Source organism: Motacilla alba, chromosome 4, assembly GCF_015832195.1.
Source record: "Motacilla alba alba isolate MOTALB_02 chromosome 4, Motacilla_alba_V1.0_pri, whole genome shotgun sequence".
Classification (NCBI taxonomy): Eukaryota; Metazoa; Chordata; class Aves; order Passeriformes; family Motacillidae; genus Motacilla; species Motacilla alba.
This window is the reverse complement of record NC_052019.1, coordinates 40,913,532-40,918,015: the sequence shown is the minus strand read 5'-3', so window position 1 is coordinate 40,918,015 and position 4,484 is coordinate 40,913,532. Positions and strand designations below refer to the sequence as shown.

The 4,484-nt window shown below is 34.3% G+C and overlaps 1 protein-coding gene across 3 annotated transcripts in view; it reads left to right on the top strand.

Annotated features, from left to right (window-relative positions):
• GRIA2 (glutamate ionotropic receptor AMPA type subunit 2) overlaps positions 1-1,735 on the top strand; it is an 89,049-nt gene extending 87,314 nt beyond the window's left edge. For all 3 annotated transcript variants that reach the window (XM_038134719.1, XM_038134720.1, XM_038134721.1), the window contains one exon: positions 1-1,735. This exon is cut by the window's left edge and continues 1,138 nt beyond it. The gene's annotated coding sequence lies outside the window, so the exon portion shown is untranslated.
• The last annotated feature ends 2,749 nt before the right edge of the window (positions 1,736-4,484 follow it).

Below are 4,484 nucleotides of genomic sequence, written 5' to 3'. Positions count from 1 at the left end.
ATGGGTGCTGTTTTAGAGCTCCTCTTAACTCTGACATGCAGAGACTTAATGATCCAAAGATTTGGTTGAAACCTATCTCTACTTTTGTACAGTTGAGTTCATAAGTACGTGTACAGAGAGAGAAGAGTATTGATAAAAGGTGATAAATGGCAAGAAGTAAACAGCGTTAAATATTTTTTTTAAAGAAAGAAAAAAAAAGAGAGAGTTTTCAAATTGTTTCTTCAAGGAAGCAGTTTTCAAACTGTTAAAAGGTAATTCTAAGCAGTAGTTAGTGAAGCTTTTGTGAAAAGAAAAACCCGAAACCTTGGCAATGTCTTTTTGAATTAAGATTGATAACTTGAATTAGATGCGAGTCTGTACTGATGAAAGCTTTCCTGAATCTTAATCATTATGAGTATTCTTTGCTAGCTGAAGTTACCATACTTTTTGATTGTGTGTATTTAAAAACAATAACTACTTAAAAAGCAAAAAGGAATCCTAGGAGGGGTGCAATAATATTAATTTAAATGCTAATGCAAATCAAAGTAACATCATGTTTCTCTAGCTTTCCCTGTAGATACAATTCTGTACATTTGGTTGAAAAGCTTACATTTTTTCTGCATTGTGGATACATTGCCTCATGCAGTATCAGTAAATCTCTTTTATTTTGGAATTAAATAAAAATTTAAATATGACTTGCAGTTTTAGTTGGAATCAATTTCTTAGACTCAAGTATAATGTTTGCTGGGCATTGGAGAAGGCAGAGCATTTATCAGAAACTTGAAGTCCCTTCTCATGGTACAAACTCTGAGCCGGTTTCTGCAAGCATGTGAACACAGTGTATACTCTCAGTGTGGTCAGCAAAAGAGGTGTATACAGTGTTTTCAATGTCTGTCTTACCAATACTTCCCCCCAGTTAAACTAAATAATTTCTTGGCACATCTGTAATTCATAGGTGTTCTGTGCATTACTCCTCATCAGGAATGTTGGGGAATGCATTTGGATTTTTAATGTTCAACGCTAGAATGACCAAACTAAAATAATATTCATATGGTAATTAATTTTTTTAAAGTAGAAATGCATTACTGTATACAGTGGAAAGCTATTTATTGTACCTCTGGGCTCATTCCTCTAAAAATCATAGCATAAAAAAAAACTTTGTCAAGCCTGAACTGATGTATATAACTGAAATAATGTAAAGTTATATTTTCATGTTTTTATACTTAACAACATGATGGGAATACATAATGTATGAGTATTTCAATTCAGATAATATTGATTGGATAATACACAATCCGTTAAAAAAGCATCTCCGTTAAAAAAGCAGTAATAGTAGTTTAATATCCATGTTAAGAGTACATCAGTATATTGCTATATAAAGTATGTCTGTGTGCATTTAAGTGAAAAGTAGTCAAGAGTGATGAAAGCTGTCCAAGGGTTTTTTATTCCTTTTTTTATGAAAACTGTTATGGAGCAACCAAAATGTTTATGAACTCAAACTTGTGTAAATTTCAAAATGTCCTTTTACTGTAGCTTTTTGTTTACAGTACAGTATCTTATTTTCTGCTTTGTTAAATGAGTAACGGTACAAAGCTGGACATACACTTTCTAAGACATTAACGTTCTCGTTTTTTCATGTATACTTATATGACAGAAAATGCTTCTGATTTTATTTTTCAATCTAACACATGGCTTTTCTGGAGTGTTGTATAAACTTCAATCATACATAAAAAATCTTCTTAAAAAAGGTAAAAGACCTTTGATGTCTGCTTAGTATTATTGAAATCTGGTTTCTTATTTACTTTAAATGTATTTTTCTAAGATTTTACATAGGGCAAACCTGTTTGTCCCCACAGACATGAAATTTCCTTGAAGAGTTTATGAAAGTTTCTTCTTTTCTTGAATGAAGTTTCAATGAAGAGTATAAATCTTCTCCCAGATCATCTTGTCACTCAAGGATAGATTTACTGCAGTTTTCCTTATTGTTAAACGAAGTAATGAATCTTTTTTCCCAACAATATAATTGTATCTCTGGACTGTAACCTTCCTGATCATAGTTACAATGGCAGTGTCATAGGTTCATAAAGATAGGGGAATAAGTATCTATTCAGTAACACTACCTAAAAAAATTTGAGTTTAAACCAGTGCATTTTTAATTGAACTGATTGTTGATGTGTCCAAAGCAGAGAAAGAACCTGAGAAATGGCAAGTACTTCAGGTGCCACTGGAAGAGATGTAGTACAGCAAAGTTTACTGTAATGGCAAACAGAGTGAGGAAATTCACCATGTGAAAGGTTCAACATTTTCACGTAACCATGTATTTCACCTGTTAACAGAGTGGTTTCTGCAGTGTCGGCCTCCTCATTGGCTGATGTAGACAATATCTTTACATGATAAATAATTGTATTTTAAAATTCAAATGTATAGTTTCAGCTATCCTTTGGTTCAGTTAGTTATAAGAATACAGCAGTCACCAGCAAAATAGAATCAGCAGCATCTGTTGTGCATGATATTCCTGAAAGCTACTCAGATCTGTTTTCACAGCATCAAAGCTTATTATTTATTAAATATTTTCATTTAAGCTGTCCAAGGATCACAAATATTTGCTGTGAGAAATCCATTAGGTCTAAATTATCTTAGAAATGTATATTAAGCACTTAGAATGAAATTAAGCAAGTTACTTGGCTGTGGACTTAGTTTGGAAAATTTTGCCTTGCATCAATTTGTGTAGATGGTAGAGAATACTATACACCTGTGTGAGACACAACAGAGAATTGAATAAAATATTTTTTTTTGTAAACAAGTGACAAAATTGTAACAAAGATAAAATACAAAAAATCTGAGACTTATAGCTCTAACTGCCCTGCAGCTTTCATGTGTCATGAGGTCAGTCCCCAATCTTATTGTTAGGGCATATTACATTATGTGTTTTCTTTCTTTCCTTTCTTTCCTTTCTTCCTTTCCTTTCCTTTCCTTTCCTTTCCTTTCCTTTCCTTTCCTTTCCTTTCCTTTCCTTTCCTTTTCCTTTCCTTTCCTTTCCTTTCCTTTCCTTTCCTTTCCTTTCCTTTCCTTTCCTTTCCTTTCCTTTCCTTTCCTTTCCTTTCCTTTCCTTTCCTTTCCTTTCCTTTCCTTTCCTTTCCTTTCCTTTCCTTTCCTTTCCTTTCCTTTCCTTTCCTTTCCTTTCCTTTCCTTTCCTTTCCTTTCCTTTCCTTTCCTTTCCTTTCCTTTCCTTTCCTTTCCTTTCCTTTCGTCTTTGTCTTTCTCTCTGTCTTTCCTCTTGCCCCACTACATGCAGTTAGTCTAATGCATGCTTTTTTAGTTTGGTGGGCTGATAGGAAATGTAATTACTGTATGTAATACTTGCTATAATTGATTTGGTAGTTGTCAAAAATGTTTATTATAGGTCATGTCATAAGTCTCTGTATTACAGTAGCAGTGATGCTAAAGATAGGAACGGTTATCTAAGCTAAATCCTTTATCAAAGTGGCATCCACTGAACTTGTTCTTCTGTCAGTCTCCTTTATACATCTCTTTCTGCTAATGAAAATTTAGCTACCTCTGTAAACAGTTCAGTGCTTTACTTACCTCAGTGATGAGAAAATTCTTTATATGTAGAAGAAAAGCACTTAATTTCATGAAGTTGTCCAGTGAATGAGTTTGTAGCATTTGCCCAAAGTTTTTCCTCCCTTTACACTTGCAACTCCAACTCAACAAGAAAGGACCATTACTACATGCTGGGCATAGAGAAAAAGTTTACATGTAATTTGTCATCATTTTTAACAAATGCTAACTTTTTAAGGCTGACTCATCTGTGTTAAATGAAGCATTTAATCTTACTAGTCTTCCAACTGCAGAATGAGATTTACAATACATGTTTAAATTGTGTTTTATTTATTTGCATTAAATATCCCAAACATGGTCTTGAAAATGTTTCTTATAGAGTAGAAAAGGGCTGCTAAACTAGTGCCTAGACCAGCCCATTGGAATTTTCTTCAACTAGTTCCTATCTGGAGGTGGGGGAAGAACAAATAAAGGGGTTCCAGTGGATCCCATGAGCTGCGCAGGACCATACTGATTCTTTTGCCTCTTTCCATGCACAGAAGGCAAGCAGGTAGAAAAAGCTGAAATAGGACTTGGAGAGGTAGTTTTATGCCATTCTTCTGTCCCCCCTCATTCCTTTAAGGTGAAGGTCTCTTCAGAAGAGACACTGGAGAGGATTTATACCTGTTTTGTAAGGATAGAAAATAACAAATAGATTTTTTTTTTCTAATAACTCATTGTTTGTGCAGTTCTGAAATGATAATGTCATGTTTCAGTTTATGGTAAACATCCTATAATAAATCTCCTTCAGAGCCTTTCTGTTAGTAATCATAGAATCATAGAAAGTTGTTGGGTTGGAAGGACCTGAAAGATCACCTTAAAATTCCAGCCCCCCCTGCTGAGGGCAGGGACACCTTCCCCTAGGCCAGGTTTGAAGCTTCTTAGAAGGAGACAGCCCAGAGTAC